Source organism: Canis lupus, chromosome 4 (assembly GCF_048164855.1).
Source record: "Canis lupus baileyi chromosome 4, mCanLup2.hap1, whole genome shotgun sequence".
In the NCBI taxonomy this organism is placed as follows: Eukaryota; Metazoa; Chordata; class Mammalia; order Carnivora; family Canidae; genus Canis; species Canis lupus.
In genome coordinates, this window is record NC_132841.1 from 37,214,515 (window position 1) to 37,233,420 (window position 18,906).

General features: G+C 53.1%; 2 protein-coding genes and 1 long non-coding RNA gene across 6 annotated transcripts in view; 2 read left to right on the forward strand and 1 right to left on the reverse strand.

Moving 5' to 3' along the window:
- HK3 (hexokinase 3) overlaps positions 1–15,143 on the forward strand; it is a 52,640-nt gene extending 37,497 nt beyond the window's left edge. Inside the window, exon 22 of the mRNA XM_072824041.1 lies at positions 14,582–15,143. The gene's annotated coding sequence lies outside the window, so the exon portion shown is untranslated. The remainder of the gene's footprint in view (positions 1–14,581) is intronic.
- The window catches only part of UNC5A (unc-5 netrin receptor A), a 61,993-nt gene that overhangs the window by 20,638 nt on the left and 22,449 nt on the right, over positions 1–18,906 (reverse strand). The window lies entirely within an intron of this gene.
- On the forward strand, positions 1,514–9,215 carry LOC140632198 (uncharacterized). The gene is made up of 3 exons (XR_012029715.1): positions 1,514–4,510; positions 5,865–5,921; positions 6,685–9,215. It is a non-coding gene; the product is annotated as an uncharacterized lncRNA (long non-coding RNA).

An 18,906-nucleotide genomic window follows, 5' to 3' on the forward strand; every position in this document is an offset into this window, starting at 1 on the left:
ACCTGGGGCCTTTAGGGTCTAGTAAGCAGTTGGGATTTTACTGTAATGGCAATGGGGGCCTCTGGAGAGCTGTGTGCCAGGGAATGATGAAATCTTCCTGCATGAACAGGTGGAGGAAGGCAGGAGTGGGCAGTTGGGAGGTGGACGAGGGAGCATCCAGTGGAGTGGACCTCATGGTAATACTGTCCCATGAGGTCCATGTGGGAAATCCCACCCAGCCTTCAAGTTTCAGCAAACATGCCACTTTGTCTGGGATGCCTTCCTGGATCCACACTCTTTGCCACTTGCCCAAATGCTCACCCTGTCCCCTGAGCCTCCCTCCAGGGTACATTCAAAATAGTCTGCACATTTGTACTTGCTTTGGGCAGGAGCCCAGGATACTGATGGTGTATTTGTTGAGTGATTGAATGACTACCCCTTCTTTTTCCTTGAATTTCAGCAGATCTGCCAAGAGTAGCTACTTCACTCTTGTCCTGTAGGGAGACCCAGAGGTTGTATAGAGTGGCCCGTAGGTGGAGCTGTGGGCAGGGAGAGGGCTCCTGATGGCCACATGCCACTCAGGCTGAGCCCCTCTGTCTCACTTGCAGCCTGGAATGACAAGAACATGCCCCTGTAACTCCGAGGCCCAGGGTGGGTGTGAAAGTGCTTTCAAATGTTTTATTTTTAAAAGCACCACGAAAATATGAGGTGTGATTAATCAGGCTATTAATGAACTCGTATTTTCTGAGCAAAGACTCAGTCTCAGGAGTGGGATAGGAGGGTTGGGGGCAGGGTGTCATCTGACCTCATTCAGCTGGAAGATATGAATGCTGCTTCCCAAATGCAGCCTTTCCCCTGCTGCCACCTGCTCCTTTCAGCCTTCCAACAGTCCTGGTGATCAGAGCCACAAGTGCCTGCTTTGTCCACTCTGAGAAATATTCTGGATTGGAAATGGGGTAGAGGAGGGAGCTGGGGCTTGGCAGCTTTCTCTTTCTGCAGCCTGAACTTTCTCTGGCAGTTCACCCAGCTTTGAGCCCTCTGACCCCTGGGCACTTATGTTTCCAGACTGCCTTACCTGGAGATTTGCATTTGGTAGGTCCCCCTGGGGCCTGGATATCCCAGTTTCATAGGCCCCAGGGGGAGAGAAGAGAGCACCCCAGGCTAATGCACCATGCCTTTCACCTGGCAGTGGAGGTCCTGTTGGTCCAGGGTTTGAGCTGCCACCTGGCCTTGCCTCTAGGGCCTCCCTCCAAGTGTGCCATGTGGGGTGGCACCTTGACTATTTGTAGTTTCCCAGGCTCTGCCTCCCTGACCTTCTGGCTAAGGGTATCTGGATTTCTGCAGAAGATGCTCCCCCTTGCGACCCCATTCAGGCCATATGCTCATTCAGTCCAGGTGGGCTGGGCCCCTATGTGGCCCCAGAAGTGGGCATCTGACACTGACCGATTTCTGGATGGACAGGTCACCCCATGTGAACAGATGGGACTCTGGGTTTGGGTTGGGCTGGTGGGAAGAGAACCTCTCTGTCTTCTGGGCCAGTTCGGAAGGCCTTGTAGGTCCATCCGCCCTGGGTGATTTCTATTTATCCTTCGAGGCCTGCTCAAGTACCACCTCCCCTGGGAAGTTTCCCTGACCCTAGCCAGAGCAGGCCACACCTCCTCTGAGCTCCCAACTGAATCTGCCCAATGCCTCAAACCTCATATTGTCACCATTCATGAGTCTGTCTCCCCACTGTCAGCATCCTGAAGGCCAGGACCGAATCCCTTTGCACATTCCAACCCAGAGCCTGACCAGGATGTGACACATAGCAAGTGCCCAACAGGTGTTTGCTGAATGCAGGGTGAACATCATTCCCTTGAATGGGACCAGAGCCCAGAAAGGAGGGCTGGAAGTAGGGACACACACTCAAATCTGATGGGAAGCCAGCTCTGCTTGCCCTCCAATCAATCAATCAATCAATCAATCAAGCGATCAAAGCAATCAATGGGAAAGGAACTTGATTTCTGAAGCACCTGTGCTGGACCCCAGGGAGGCAGAGCACCTGTTCAGGGTCCAGGTAAGCCAGATGAGTCAGAAAGCCAGGGCTACAATGGCTGGGGGCTTGGGGTGCAGACATGCAAGGGAACAGTGAGTTCTGCTCTCCTGCCCATTTGCACCTTCAAGGCCTGAGACTGCTTCATGAGTTACTCTTTTTTAAACACAAGCAATTCTATGATAAGGGAGCTTCACCGAGAGGCTCTGATAAGCAGGAATGAAACTGCATTGGCTGTCAGAAATGCAGAGACAGCTGCAGGTGGTGGTGAGAATGGGGGAATGTGGCCCAGAAGCCCTGAGATCACAGACCTAGGAGCTGAACCAAGAACCCCGAGGTTCTAGGCAGCAGCTCGGACACATGGACCTGGCTGAAGGTAACAACAGGGGCGCCAGGGAACCAGAGCAAGCTGGGGTATGTGCTTCAGACTTCCTCCGAATCCAACATGCAAAAAAATCCCTGTGCTGCCTATTGGCTGCTTCTGGAGCTAGTCTGGCTGTTGCAGACCCCCCTCCCCCGCCGCTGCTGTTTCATAAGCCTCGGTTTTCCCCTCTGGGGCACATGCTGACCGTGCACTGGGCTGCGGTGGGTGAGTACTGCCACCCTGCCTGGGGTCTGGAGGTGCCTACCAAAGCCTCTCTTCTCTCCCTTCTCTGCCCTTTGGCCCATCCCTCAGTCATTAGTCTCCCTGGCTGCTGCTTGTCGCTCCCAATAGCAAGGACTTCCTGGAGGGCAGGGGCAGGTCTGAGGCCAGGCTCTTCTGCCCCAGTGTTCGCCGGGTCAGTGAACGAGGGAGGACACAGCTGCAGTGTCTCCTGCTCAAGAGTGCACGAGGTGGAAATAACTGGGTGGGGGTCTGGTACCCTAAGCCCCTCCCTCTCTCTTTCTCTCTCTCTCTCTCTCTCTCTCTCTCACACACACACACACACACACACACACTCACATGTGCCCAGCACTCTAGTTTCCATGACAATGCATGTGTGAAATGCAGCAGCCACCTTCCCAAGATCGGAGGAAAGTCACCCTCTTCCCCAGTGGGCTCCAGGGGCCTGGTCACAAGGACAGACACAGACGCCATGAGGAGGACATGCAAACAGGCTGAACTGCAGAGAACAAAGCAGGTAGGAGTGGGGGATGGGGCCACTTCACTGGCTCAGAGGACACTCTCACCTAATGCAGCCAGGCCATACTGCCCATGGCTGCTGCAGACTAGGCTTATCATTTGGGAACTGTACTCAGGTGCTTTCTGCTGGCCCCTCATTTTACAGACAGGGAGTGGAAGCTCAGGACTTGCATAAGGTCATCCAGCCAAAAAGGGCTGAATGGGTTCTTGACACCTCCCAGCCCAGACCAGGCACAGGGCAAGGGTTCTGGGCATTTACTGGACTAGAGTCTAGCCCTACACAGTTTACTGTCCTCTGCTCACTCTGTGTTCATGCTGACCCTCTCTGTTTCTCAAACCCTCCAAAGCTTATCTCACGACAGGGCCTTTGCACTTGCTCTTTCTTCTGCCTGCAACATGTTGCCCCTTGCTCTTGCACGGGAGATCTCAGCTACACTCCAAGCTCCTCCTAGCTTCCCATCTTTTTCCAGGCTGTTTTTGTCATAGCACTCACCACTACCTGAAGTCATCTTGTTTGGAAACTTGTTTGCTTGCTACTAACCACATCCCCTTCTCTGAAATGTTTCATGACAGTGGGGACCACACTTGTCAGGTTCACTGCTGTGGTCCCAGAACCCAGCCCTGGGCCTGGCACATAGTAGGTGCTTGATAAACATGTGCTGAGTTCAGGAACACACAAACCCGAGTAGGGTCTTCCAACTCTACTTGGTGCCCACAGTGTCACACCACTGTCATCACTAAAGGTCCCCAAACCCACCAGGGAAGGAGACTTAGACACTAGTGGTATGCCAAGGGGGGGGTAGTGCGGTGATGGGGGGACAGGTCCCAGGGGCCTCTTCCTAGTGTCCCATCCTGCCACAGGGCCTTACTTTGGGCCAGAGAAATAGTTAATAAAGCTGAGGCCTAAATAAGCATTTGATTAACAAACGATAAAATAGCTATTGTGTCCCTGAATTAAGCTGTAATTGTGGCTGATAATTGGCTGGTTAGAATTTAATAAGCTGCAATTAAATAGAATGGAATCCAGGGTAATTATGTGGTCACACAGCCCAGAGAGAACTAGGGAAGGAAGGCTTTCTCCTACTATGGCATCTTCTGCTGGGGCAGAATGTGTGTGAGTGTGCATGTGTGCGTGTGCGTGTGTGTGTGTGTGTGTGTGTGTGTGCACGTGTATGGTGGGCCTCCTCCACCTTTCACCTGGCAGAGGGGGGCAGTGGACGCTAGCTCAGCCTCCTCACTGTTACTCAGCAGGAGGTCAACCTGCAAGCTCTGAGCCCTGCCAGGGCCAATGGCAGTCCTGACTGAAAGAGACCTATCAGGCACTGTCCCGGGCAAGCAGGAGGCTGCTGGAGGGAGACCAGGAGGACCCTGGGAAGGTGGGCCAAGTGTGGGGGTACCTGTCTTCCTAAGGAGGAAGCTGGGGCTCAGAGAGGGGAAGGACTTGCTCAAGGTCACTCAGCCATCTGTGGCCAGGCTGGGTCAGATTCTCACATTGTCCATGGATCAAGGGCCACTCCAACTGGCCAGCAGGCTGATGGATGTGCCTGCCCTTCCCCTCCCAAACTGCCCCTTGCCAAGTATCCCCCCCCGCCGCCGGGCTAAGCTATGACTGGTGCAATTATTGCACACATGCACCCTTAAAACAAGGTGCCCCCACCCCCCTCCCCTCTCCTTGGCCTGCCTGCCCACCCACCAACACCCCCTGCCAGAGGCCTTGGTGACTGCAGAGCTCCCGTGCGTCAGCCCCCCATGCCCAGTCCCAGTCCTAGGCCAGGTGATGCCCCCAGCAAGTCCAAAGGATGATGAACAGCATCGCTGACGCGCCATTTACGACCCCATCAGCATTTTTACAATGTTGCTGGCAATTAATTTAATTAAAGACCCTGGTCCCAGATAGGGTGGCATTTCATATCTCACTGGTTTAATGCCAGCCTGGCCAGAGTGGAAGCCAGGGGTGCTGCGGGAGCAGCTGCATCACTCCCTCGCCTGGCTTGGCTCAGTGTGTTTGGGACAGGGCAGAGTGGCCTCAGCCCCGGGACAGAGCTCAGGGACCAGAGGGTGCTGCACGGTGAAGGGCCCCAGCCAGTGGGAGATACTGCCCATGACCACAGCCAGCAAACACCCACCCACGTACACGGGCACATGCACACACACGCACTCACTCACACATGCACACATACACAGCTTTAGCATAACATGGACTTTCTTATTTAACCCTCACAGTAATTCTAGGAGGCAAAGAGCTATTTTAAATCTCCAACTTCCAGGCAATGAAACCAAGGCAAGAGAGGTGAAATAAGTAGTGAGTGATGGATTCCTACCCAGGCCAGATGGCTACAGTGCCCTAAGCTTTTAACTAAATACGTGCTAGATGCAATGCACCAGCCACTGTACTAGGCACAGGCCACACAGCAGTGCCCAAGACACTCAAGTTCTTAACCCATGGAGTCTCCAGTGGTAATAGTCCCGCCAAGGAAGTCTGGGCACACAGCGTTCCAGAATCATACTCTCTGTGCCTAGTGCTCTGGCATTCATGGGCGCATCCACACCAAGCCGTACACACACACCACCACCACCACCACCAACAACACTGCCTACTGTCCTTTGGGCTAAATCTGGCTGGGGTGGCCAACACCCTCACCAGGAGGGTCACCCTGCGGCTGCAGGTCATCAGCCATCCTGTGACCCCATTCTCAGCAGATGAGCCCACCTGGACTTCTCTTCATACAGGGACCCACAGGAAAATCCAGTCCAGATCCAGCTCCTACCAGCAGCAGCAGTCCCGAGGTCTGAACCCTAGCTCCTCCTCTGTTCCCCACCCATGTGGCTTGCCCAGCTGTGCCCTGCCCTCTCCTGAGGTGTCTGCTCCCATGGCCTCCCATCTAGGGTCCCCAGCCCCCCTTACTGCTGAGCTCTACTTTCCCTGCCTCTGGATGTCTCCCAGAACCTCATACCAGGCACGTCCCAAGTTGGGCTCATGTTCCCCAAACCTCCCGCTCCCAGGGACTTTTCTGTCAGCAGGGCTCCCCCAAAAAGCCTCAGGGGAAGTCTCAGAGTCACCAGGCCCTCTTGCTCCCTGACCACTATTCTGGCCCCCTGAGTGCCACCCCAACCTCTCTCCCACTCACTTCCTTCTCCTTCCTCTCTTATTTTATGGCTACCCAGCTCCTCAGCCCTCCAAACCTAAAGCCCAAAACATGCCTTCCCATGACCATCTCCTGGCTTTGGTGCCATCCTCAACTATATCACCACAGTGCTATTTCTAGAAAGAAAATCTCATCCCACACTTCAAACCACTGAAATGGTTCCCACTGACCACAGGTCAGTTCTCCATAACCCCACCCTACCCAATGCAGCAGCCTCATCCTGGGTGCCAGCCCACACCCTGCAGCCAGTGTATCCACTAATCCCCTCACTGCACCCCTCAACCCTTCCCCTCTAACTTTCCCCTGCACCTGCAGGGCACCCCACTCACTCCCAATGTCCATCAGCCCTGTCAATTCACAATTCAAGGCATCTCTTGATGCCTCCCCAACTCCTCTCTATTCAGGAGATGCATGGCTTGCTCCTCTGGCTTCCTGGCTGAGAGACCATTACTGACGTAGGCTGGTTGTGCAATGGCTGCCTCTTCCATCAGACCGTGTACCCTGAACTGCACGAAGCAGGTGTGAGCCACCTCTTGTCAGTGGCGCCCGCCTCAAGGACTGGCCAGCTGGAGGGCAGTAATTGTGGCTAAGTAAAAGCATTCCCCTGACTTATGGAAAGCTCTTGGCTGGGTACTGTGTCACTTCTATCCCTGCCAGCTATTGGCCCAGGGCACATACTTGCTGAAGGCAGGGGACAGAGACCCTAGTTGGGCGTCAGAAGATTGGGTCTCCAATCCTCACTCTGCCTCTATAAGGCTCTGTGGCCTTGGGCAAGTCACTGCCCTCTCTGAGCCTCAGGAGGGTCATGAGTGGCAGACTCAGGTATCTTCAGGGGCTGGGCGGGGGCCAGAAATGGAGAGTAGAGATGCCTGTCCAAGAGGTCAGCCCAGCCTGGCCAACTGCTGCTGCACAGGCAGGCTGGCCAAGGGGCACTGGATTTTTTTCATTGAAGAGAAGTTGGAAACCCATTTCTATGTGAAATGTCCTGTTTTAAAATGTTGATAACTAATTTAAACATTGAAACACCTTGTGGGCCAAGCAAGTTGGAAGGCCAAAGCCAGACTGGACAATGCCCAAGGCCTCCTCCTACTTTTCAGAGCTAAGAAACTGAGGTCTGGGCAAGGTGAGGGCCCCCCCGGTCACTGCTCTACCCTACTGGTCCCCTCCTCCTCTCTGACTCTTCCCACCCTTGCCAGCACCCTGTCATCCCGTCTTTTCCCCAGGACCTCTCCTTATCAAGGCCTCTTGAAGGAAGTCCTCTGGGGTCTGGGCAGAGGCTGCACGAGTCATCTGTTCACCACCCCGGATGGCTGGGACTTGTCAGCACGAGCATCCACCCTCCACTGAGGCAGAGCAGGCGCTACCTCTCTGGAAGAGGCTGAGGGCTGGAAAAAGGGCTGAGAGCCACTCCCTGCTCAGGAAAGCAGTGGAGTCAGGAGAAGGAGCTGATGGAGGGTTAGGGGCTGTCCTGCCCCATTTGTCTTGGGTCTGGTCCTCAGATTCTGACCCCCAGAGAGCCAGAGAAGGCTGCCGAAGACAGAGGCACAGATAGGACAGGGGTGGGCACCCACAGAGAAAATGCCCTGCAATGACCCCACTCAAATTCTGGGTGGGAGTCGGGGAGAGGGGGGATGGTAGGAGCCCAGGCCTGGCTGTGAACTTCCAGCAGGGAAGGCGATGTCTGGCTACACCCATCATACCCCTGACGAGGCAGTAATGAGCCCTCACCCCATTTTAATTACATGCTGTCCAAATAATTACCAGTTTGTTTATTTTACTTAATGGCAGCCATACTTTTTTCTCCTAATATTGATTTCATGTTTTCCTGGTTTGTTCATTATCTTTCCTACCCCTTTAATGGGCTCCGAGGTCTGGGGGTGGCGGGGGAGGTGGGGACTAGAGGAAGGTAGGGGAGAGGGTGTGAGGGAACATGGAGGAAGGATAGGCAGGTGGCCTGAGCCTTGCTGTGCAGCCTGAGGCAAGGCACTGTCCTCTCTGAGCCTTGAGTCCCAGAACCCCAGATCCCTGCACACTCTCTCATCCTTGATGCAATCCGGGTAGAGCATTTAAAAATGAAAGACAGGAAGGAAAGAGCAGCCAGGGAGAGAGAAGCTGGCCTCCTCTCTCCCCTAAAGGGATGGGCAACCTCAGACAAGTGGGGGAGGGTTGGGGTTGGGTGGAGCTATGCTAATGTCAGAATGAGGTGGGGAGGAGGTGCTCCTGGAAACCAGCCTGAAGGAGGCTGCAGTGTGGAGGTTGCTGGTCAGTGGGGTCATGGAGGGGCTGGTGGACACCTTCCTCAACCTTGAGTCTTCCGGGTCTGGCTGGGAAGGGAGCAAGAGTCTCCACCCTCATGAAGCCCAGCTCCTCCTGGGCCTGACCTTGGTCCTTGGCCTCCACCTCACCTCTCTGCTATAGCCATGGAAACATGGGTTATGCTATGATGTCATCTGGGCTGTGGAAGAGCGGTTCATTTCTCTGATTTGGGGGGGGGGTAATAAGGAGAAATAGGGGCAAAGGGGGAGGAGAGGGCCAGGGCCTCTGTAGATGAAGATTTAGAGCCTCTTGAAGGGGTCATTAGCTCTTAATAAATCACTAATAATTGCATGAATATTTAAATCTTAATAAAAAAAAACACAGTGGGCCCAGTGAGTCTCCCTGTGTGGGTATTTATTGCTCTTGGGCTGAAATATATAAAAGTTGATATCGGTCTGATTGAACTGCTGTTATCGCCACAGCTAAATGGGTAATTGGGAGTGAGAGACGCTATCTGCGGATATAAATTACATACAGTAAACCGAGGGCATTAACTGAGGGTTTATTATCAATTATCTCTGTGCTTGTTCCCCTTAAAACGAACTTTAAGTATATTAATGAGAAATTTACAGATCTTAATGAATTAAGGGAAGCTAAAGGCTGCTGAGGGCCTCCCACCTCGGCTCCTGTTCCCTGGTGGAGGCCCCCCACCCAAGGGAGGCCCCGGAAGAGGACCCATGGGTCAGCATGCTGAGCTGCACACAGCAGCTCTCCTGCTTGGACCAGCTGGGACAGTGAGCCCCTGAGGTGTGCAGTGCCCCTCTACCAACCCCCATCCCAGAGAAAGGGGCTGGGAGGGAATGGGGGGGTTTCATGGAAGCATCCTTTCAGCCAGCAAAGACCCAGCAGGGCCTGGTCCTGCTGTCACGTGCATACAGTCGACTACAGCCCAACCTCAGATAGGTGTGGACAAGGCAGACGTCCATGTGCCCCGCCCCCCCCCCAACGGAATGGGAGTGCTGCCATTTGAGCTGCACAAATGGGGCATGATGGAGTGGGGGGCCGGGAGGGGATGCGAGACTGCTGGAGATGCAGCGGAGGTAGGAGTGGGGTGCTCCAGTGGAAGCTCCAGGTGGGCAGAGTGCTTGTGTAGCGTCTGTATCCACCCTGCTTCCCAGCATGTCCACCCCTGCTGAGATGCTCCCAGCCCACAGGCCCGCTGGCTTCCAGGTCAGCACGACCCCCTTCTGGGCCAACTCACCACCAGCAGCCTTGGCTCCCTCTGGGGCCTCCACACCAGGACTGTGCCTACTCTCCCTGGCATCCTCAGCCTCTCCTGCCAGGCTCTGGGTGATGGCCTGAATTTACCATGGAGGGCAAAACTGAGGCCCCCCTCTCAGGAGCTCACGCACTTATGGAAGACGGACATCGGCCAGGTGTCACAGCAGTATGTCTGTCCAAGATTATAACCTATAGTCAAAGTTCTGTCAGAGAAGCACTGGCTTGAGAACACACAACTGGAGGCCTGATCTGAGGCATCCAAGAAGGCTTCCTGGAGGCAGAGTCACTGAGCTGTGTAAAATGTCTTGAAGGCCCGTGTCTCCAAGGATGTTCAAATCTCCATCAAGGACAAGGAAAACACTTGTTTAACTCTTTCCCCCTCTCCAGCCTAGGTCCCTCTCTCTCTTACCCTCTAGGGCCTACTTCTGTCCTCTGCCCTGTTGCTGACTCAGCAGGTTCGGCTTTCACCTCCACCTCTCCACTGAAACTTTCTCTCACTTGCCAGGGACTCCTCTGTCTGATTCAGGAGCTCCTCCTGGCCACCTTCAGGGCTCTGCTGAGGCTCCTCCCTTCCTCCTGTCCCTCTGATCTGCTTTCTCCTTGTTCCTGGAGCATGCTGGGCTTCAACAAGGGCCTTAGCCAGATGACTCCAAAATCCCCATGGCAGGACCTCCTCTCAGCCATCCTGTGTGGCCACTCCCATGAGGCCAGCTTCCCACACACACAGCACTGTCACTACCCCAGCCAAAAAGTTGCTGGCTCTGCCTCTCCCACCCCTTTCTCTCCTGTCCCTTCAGATGTCCCAGGCCATTGCCCTGCTCCCCATAACCATCTAACACCCAGCCCCTCACCCATCCTAGCATTCTAAGATCAGTCCTGCTTCAGAGCCACTGTATCTGCTCTTCCCTCTGCCCTCACTGCCCACAGATGTGGTAGCTCGCCCTCACTGTCCAGATCTTGGCTCAGGGTACCTCAGAGAGGCTCTCCCCGAGTGCCGCATCTCAAACAGGACCCCCGGCACTCTCTGATGGGTTCCCTGTTTGTTTTTTGTTTTGTTTTTTTTTTTAATTTTTTTATTTATTTATGATAAGCACACAGTGAGAGAGAGAGAGAGAGAGGCAGAGACATAGGCAGAGGGAGAAGCAGGCTCCATGCACCGGGAGCCCGACATGGGAATCGATCCCGGGTCTCCAGGATCGCGCCCTGGGCCAAAGGCAGGCGCCAAACCACTGCGCCACCCAGGGATCCCATGGGTTCCCTGTTTGACTTGTCTGTCTGCCTGGAACCAGAAGGGCGGCTCACGGAGGGATAGTCTGGCTGTCTCATTCACCCAGGACAGGCCCTGAACACTGCTGCTCTCACTACATGTTTCTGAGTGAAGCGGGAAGTAGTTTGTGCCGGGCTGTGCTGCGGAGGGCTCCTGGGGGGCTCACCCTCCGGCAGGGGCGGGGGAGGGTCAGTAGGCACAGAATGCAGTGCATGTGCCCCGCTGCAGGGATGAGGGCAGGGGATGCACTTGCCTTGGAGAAAAAAAAGCAGGGGCTCGGAAGTAGCAGTGGGGAAGGGAGTTCTAGGCTGGGGGAATAGCAGAAGTAGAGTCTGAGGCAGGATGTTTGTGGCGGCAGCACAGGTTTGATTAGAAAAGGTTTGAATCTGTGCCAGGACAGTCAACGTGGGGAAGCAGGGCGATGGGATCAGAGTGCCCTCGAGACGGCTCTGTTGTGCAAGTACACGGGGAGTGGAGGCTGTCTGAGCACAGCAGAGGGAGCAGCCTGACCTGGCACAGGCCACCAGAGTCCAGGAACCGATGTGAAGTGCATGTGAGGGGGCGGGGGTTGGCGGGGTTGGCAGGCAGGGTGAGGAGATGACCCCATCTGGGCCTGGAGGGAGGGAGCAGGGCACAGATGACTGTCATTTCCTGCCTAGTTGAGTGGATAGATGGTCATGCAGCCAGGCATAAACAACTGGAAAAGCCCACTGCTCCTGCTCGGGGGAGGGCAAGACCAGCGCTCTCTGGCAAGCTGAGATAACCATCGACCCACCCCGTGGTATACCCATGTACCCATGTGTGTAGCAACTGCCACCTGTTAAGCACTGGCTGGGCAGTCCGTGGCCTGATGAGCCCTGAGGGCCCCTGAGTACAGCCAGGCAGTCGTGGAGACTCGCTGAGCCTCAGCTCTGTACCACCTCTACCTTCCAAATGGAACAACAGGAGGTCAGGTGGCCTTTCAGAAGCTGCAACTGTGGCCCACAGTCTGGGGCCATACCAGGCCCCTACTCCCTGAGCCACGATTGGCTACATTTTTTAGGGGTAACACAGTTCACCCAAGTCCCTCTGGCCCCTCTCTCACTGGCCTGCTAGAACCGGCAGGCACCCACATTTGGCTCCATCTGGCCTCTGCTCCCACCTCTGTGGGTGGAAATAACCCTCCACTAGACAGGAACAAGAAAAGCCCAGGAGAACAGAGTGGGGCTGGGCAGTGGTGCAGACAGTGGCCCACAACCCCCTGGGACACTGTGTTTGCCCCATACCCTACCCAGAGAACCCTAGTGCCCTGTGGGATCCATCCTGGTCCGTCTCAAGGACCTGACAAAGCCTGGGACCTCCAAGATGTCTGCTGAGACACTTTCATCAGCGTGGACCTGAGTTTGGTTATAGCTTTTATTTAAAAAGTGCCTTTACTCCCCCAAACACAGCCCCACTTGCTTAAGCCTCTCCAGCCTTCCACCGCATCTCCACGCCTCGCCTGAGCCCCTTTCCCTCCCTGCTGCCTCCTGCCTCTGTAAATAATCCTCTGTGCCTATAATTAGCCCCAAGAAGAATAATTCATAACAAACTTTATTTCTCATGGCATCTTTCTTGCTAACGTGTCGCTGAGTGCCTCACAGGATCAGCAGGAGGGAAACCAGACTCCGGAAACAGCCAAGCGCCTTCCCCAGGCGTGCTCCCCATAAGCACAGAGTGGGTGGGGTGGGCCAAGACTCCCCGTGGTGTCCTCCCCTGCCAGCCTAAGCAGGAGGGTGGGTGCTGATGCGAGGCCATGTGGGTCTGGGACGTGAACCACTAATCCAGAGACTCTTCCATGGGTAATCACGATCAGAAAAGGAATAATAATGATAATAATGGCAGCTAGCACTCACATAGTGTTTACTGTGGCTCAGGCTCTGCTTTTTAAAAATCAGGGTTGTCTGGGGCCCCCAGGGGGCTCAGTCGGTTAAGCCTCTAACTGGTTTCAGCTCAGGGTCAGGGGATTGAGCCTCTGGCTCAGCACTCAGTGCTGAGTCTGCTTGAGAGTTCTGCCTCTCCCTTAGTCCCTCCCCCTGCTCTTTCTCTCTCAAATAAATAAAATCTTAAAAAATAAAATAAAATCAGATTTTTTTTTTACATGTATAAAACTCACCCCCTTTAAATCTACATTCTGATTTGGTTTGACAAGGGTATCCAACCACCACAATCAAGACCGAAAGAACTTCTGTGCCCCCTGAAAGCGTTCCCTGCAGCCCCTCTACTAATAATCCCTTCTCCCAACCCCAGCAACCACTGAGCTGCCTTCTGTCACTATAGGTTTGCCTTTTCTAGTATGTCACAGAAATGGAATTATACAGTCTGCAGCCTTTTGTGCCCAGCCTCTTTCACTTAGCACAATGCTTGAGGTTCTTCGATGCTGCTTCAATCAGTAGTTGGTTCCTTTTTATTGCTGAGCAGTATTCCATTATATAAATGTACCACAGCTTGTTTACCGGTTCTCCAATGCTATTTCTAGATATTGGTGATTACATTGCTGCTGTGAACGTTCACACATAGGCCTTTAGTGGACAGGTCTTCGTTTCTCTTCGGGGTAGGATTGCAAGAGCATATGGTAAACTTGTGTTTAACTTGACTGGAAATTCTTTATGTACCATATAGAGTCACACAGAACATGTCACTTAATTCTCTCAACAACTTCATGAGGTAGGTACTACCATTATTCACATAATAATGAGGTTCAGAGAGGTGAAGTAACTTGCCCAAGGTCCCATCTCTACGAGTGGCAGAGCTAGCAGCCTGGCCCAGGATGTGTGTCCTAAGGCCCTGGATGTGCTGCTTCTCACAGCATTCCTGGGTTTAGCCGTGGGTGAGGCTTGGGTTAGGGGGCAGAACTCTGACCTAGCAGTGTGCCCCATACAAGTCCCTTAGACTCTGGCACATCCCTGTCTGCAAAGAGCACCCACAATTGTATCACTAAGAAGCTCTGTGTCTTGAAGAAAATAAATTGGAGCAGACATTTGGTGTCCCCTACAACTTTAGCTTTGTGATCATTACCATGCTGTCTGACCTCAGGACCAAGTTTGGTGGAAGAGGAAAGAATACTCCCACTACCTGTTGAGGCTTTCACCACACAACCAAGTCACACTGCATGCATTCAATGCCTAGTCATTCATCCCCCTCTGCTATAGACTATTTGTGGCCCTCCCTCATTCATATGTTGAAATCCTAATCCCCAATGGTATTAGGAGATGGGCCTTTGGAAGGTGACTAGGTCATTAGTGTGAAGCCCTCATGGATGGGATTGATTAGTGCCTTCATAAAAGAGACCCAGAGAGCCAGCTACTCCTTCTGCCATGTGAGGACACAGGGAGAAGACGGCCATCTATGAACCAGGTAGTAGGCCCTCACGGAACACTGACTCTGCCAGTGCCTTCGTCTTGGACTTTTCAGCCTCCAGAACTGTGAGATATATTTCTGTTTATAAACCATGCCATCTGTGGTATTTTTTGTTATAGCATCCTGAATGGACTGAGACACCTTCTGTCTTGTGGATGGACTTTTCCAGTGAGGAAACCCATGCCCAAATATCCAGAATGCAGGAATCAGAGAGCAGCAGCCTTCACCACCTTGGCCACTTAAGGACTGGGGACATCGATGAGGAGGGTGAGATTGAGGGAAGAAGGAAGCTCTTACTAACCCCACCACCACCTGTCTTTTGGCAAGGCTGTCAATGTGGGGGCACCTGGACAGGTCTTCCTGTCATCTGATCCCATTTGTCCCACTGCAGAACAAGATTTCTCTGAAGTTGGCCTGGACGTAATATATCCCCTTGTTTAGTGATTTAGAAGATGGTTATCAGGAAGGTCTGGGGCCAGGTTGGGGAGAAGCCTCCCTCTTGTCCTGCCCACCAGCTCCTTCACAGGGAATCCCTACTTGTCTCTCACTTGAGCCCTTGGCCCTCAGAGGTCTGCTCCAGATCAGTGGCTCCTGGACAGGGTAAGGGTCCCTATCAAACAGAAAGAGATGAAGAGATGCGGTCTGCCCCTGGCAGGGCATAACTGGTTATTAAAACAAGAGCTTGAAAGGGAAAAGTGCTGATGTGAGTGTTACCTCACTGAGGAAAGCTGTAAGGCATGGTGGTGGGAATGAATAATGGCTCTGGTCCCTCCCCAGACTCACAGCCCAACTCCTGTCACCGCCCCACCTCATATCTGCCTGTGTTCCTTCCCCTCTCCCTCTGCACTCAACTCCAGTCTTCTCTCCCTTGGCCGGCAGGTTCCTCACTTTCCCCACCAACTCCACGCTCCCCACACTGGCCAATGCGGAGAGGAGAGGCCTGAAGGAAGTGAACATTCTGAGGACAAAGAGGAGGTAGTGAAACCACAATAGGAAAAAGAACCCAGGGTGCTGCCTGGATCCTAGTGTCTGATCCTAGTCTGATCCTTCCTCAAGTGCCTCCACTTTCAGGCTAGGCAACCTTCTCACTCACATGGGCCTTCCTGTCACATTTAGACTGGCACTGCCAGGACAGCTTCAGAGGCAAGACTACCCAGACTGAGTAAGCCCAAGCTTTTTTTTTTTTTTTTTTAAGCCCAAGCTTCTATTGGGCGTGATAGCAAGGGACAGCCCATGCCATGTGGACATGGCCATCAGGGACAGCCCTGGGCCTGCACAGCCAGCCAGTCCTCCTGGCCTGTCTGTGGAGCAGCGATGCTGTTATTCCATCCCACCGAGCCAATGTGACAGCGGCCATCCATCACCCAGTCCCATCTAGCACATGTGCACCGGGATGCATGTCCACTCCGCTCACTGCCTGCAGATCAGGGAATGGTGAGAAGACAGAAGGGAGAAGCGAGCTAAGCGCAGTGAGGGATCCGAGGAGGAAGACATGACTTCCTGACAGGAGTTATGGGAGTGGTGTTAGGAAGGCAGTAGCATTTGAGAAAGGCCTTGAAGGTGGCACAGGGTATCAGCAGGTGAGATGACGGGAGCAGCAGGTACAAAATCAGGGAAGCAGCAAAGAAAATAAAGTGCTCAGTGACTGGACACTTGCTGACTCCTCCCCAGCTTCCATCTCTCCTATTGTTCCAAACCACTTCTTTGGGGATCCGCTTACTATTCTACATTCAGCTGTGTGTGTTGGGTAGAAATGACTCCCCCATGAGCTCCAGAAGTGGGCCCCGATTGGCTTAAACCAACTGTGTTTCCTGTCCTGGATTTGGTGATTGGTTTGGGAGAGGCATGGGAGCCAGTCAATGAATGATGTGGGGGTTGGGCTGCTACACTCATTTGGTTACCAAGACAAGGAAAGTATGGAGTTGCTGGGGGGCTGCCCTGAGGAAGCCAACGATGTAGCCAATGCCACAGAAGGCAGAGCAGAGAAACGGAGAGAGTAGTTGCAGAGTGACGCTTTAAGCCAGTGAATCAAGCTGTGCCCAAAGTCAGCCATACCTTTGGGCTTTTCAGTTACAAGAGTCAATAACATCCATTTGCTGTTTAAATCTGTTTGAGTTGAATTTTCTGTCATACTGCAACCAAAAGATGCTTAGCTGAGAATCCAGTTTGGCTGGAGTGTAGGAGACATGAGAAGAGAGGCACGAAGATAGGACTGGCAAGATGGAGCAGCAACATTTTACCAGGGGCTTGAATGACAGGTTGGGGAACTATTTATTTCCTCAGGCACTGGGGAACCATGGAAGGTTTTTTAGCAGAGGCATGACTGGATGGCACTGGCTTCCTAGAATCCTAAAATACCATCTGAATTGGGCCTCACCAGTCCTTACTCCCTACCTCCCCAGCTCCCTCCAGAAGTTAAGCAGCAGAATCAGGTTAGTAAGAAGGCATAATCTGTTCACCTTCCATGGGCATGCAGGGCCACCTCACCTGAAGCAAGCTCTGGGAACATCAGTGGAAGTCTATGGGGCAGGAGCCCATGGCGACGGGGACCACCTGAGAGAGCTAGCAGAGGTAGGCAGCGCAGCAGCCCCAAGAGGGGGCCTCCGACCATGTGAGCTGGCCGCGGTGCGGAAAGCTCACGCCACCTGAGGAGCAACTATCAGTGGTGCTAGAAGAGCGCCCACAACCAGCTACACAGCCCATCCATGGTGACTTGGAGGGCTCAGAGCATCAAAGAACCAGGGTGGGGGAGCAGACTCCATAACCCTGCCTCCCCATGCTAATCCCCGTCCCCTAATACCTTCTGCATGAGACAGATAACCTGGCCCAGACCCAAGCAGGCCTGTTTCCTGATGGTAACCTTGTCCCCACCATAGGTATCAGCCCATCCTCTGGTGCCCAAGCTCTCCAGGGTTGTGGGTTCCTGAAGGGCTTGCACGACAGCCTTCATTCAGTCAGCCTCTGCTGGGGACCCTGCAAGAGGCAGCCAAGCAGAGATGGGCCCTGGGCAGGCAGCCGGAGAGAGAGGCTGCATGCCAACAGCATTAACTGGAGGGCCTGGCAGGAGCTTCCAGTCCTCACTGGCTCATGGGCACTGCCAAGCAAGGTACCTATGCTAGAAGACAGTACACAGAGAGAGGGGGTGTGGCTACTCTATGATGACAGGTGAGATGGAAGGGGCAAGATAGAGCACAGGTCAACACTGCGAAGGTGGAAATTGGAGAGCGGGGATAGGGAACAGCAATGGGGGATGAGGGGCTGGGGAGGAAGTAAAGTTTCTGAACAGATGGGGATTGGAGAGTGAGGAGTTACTGTCATCAGGGACAAATATAGCACCCCCACACACATACACACACCTACAGAGACAGGACTACTAGGTTGTTAGGTCTGGCCCAGGCATTTGGCTCTGGCAGGACTTCCTCTCTGACATCATCCTCACAGGGTGGAGGCCTCCCAACATTCTAATTTTGCCTAAGAACCACTCTGACTCTGCCATCCATGAACGTATCTAAACCTTTCTGGAAGCAATTTATATTTTCAGCCTGTATCACCTCTAGGGGAAATGATTTTCAAAGTTTATTCCCTGCTGAGCGCAGCAGGATTTCCTGTTATTGGTTTTAAACGTACCTCTCTTGAGCTTTGGTGGGGTCCAGGAGTGGGGAGGGATTCGTTCTTCCAGGCTAGGATTTAGTGAAGGAGCCTGTGTTCCTCCTCTATACCCTCCCTTCCTGATGTTATAGATTTCTACCATGTGCCCATGTAGCTTCTCTCTATACCCTGAAGTTGTCCCAGGTGGGCTAGTCTGATTTTATCTGACAGTTCCCTTCTCATGACAACTCTCTTGATAACAATCACTCATGGCTGCACTGAACTTTAGAATTACCCATACATTGTCATCTGTGGGAGATCTCAGTCTCTCTCACACTCCTGTGAGGCAGGCCCCAGGGATCATTACTTCCATTTCACAGATATACAAACTGAGGGTAAAGGAAGGGAAATGAATTAATCAGATCACCTAAGTCTGTAATAAAACCCACGTTCCCCCAATCTTGGGTGGGTGGTTCTCCTGAGGAGGCATGACCACTAGTACGTCAGAATGTTGGATGCAGGTACCCTTTATTCATGTGTGAAGAGAAGGGAACATTTATGGTTTGTTTCAAACTCCCTTCCCAACCATGTCCAGCCTTCTATTGCCTTTCTGGGTCCCTCTTTATGAAAGAAACTTCAAATACCCTCCCCCAGACACCATGCACATTATTTTCTCCAAACTAAAACTTGCTGGCCATTCTCTGCCCAGCCCACTGCCTTTCAAGATAAGATTTTCCTAGAGCTTATCCCTCACCAGCTTGGCATTTTATTACCACCCAGGAGAGTTTAGATTTAACTGCAAACTTGGTGATTTCACTGTACACATTCTTTTCCAGATCTTTTATTTAAATGTTAA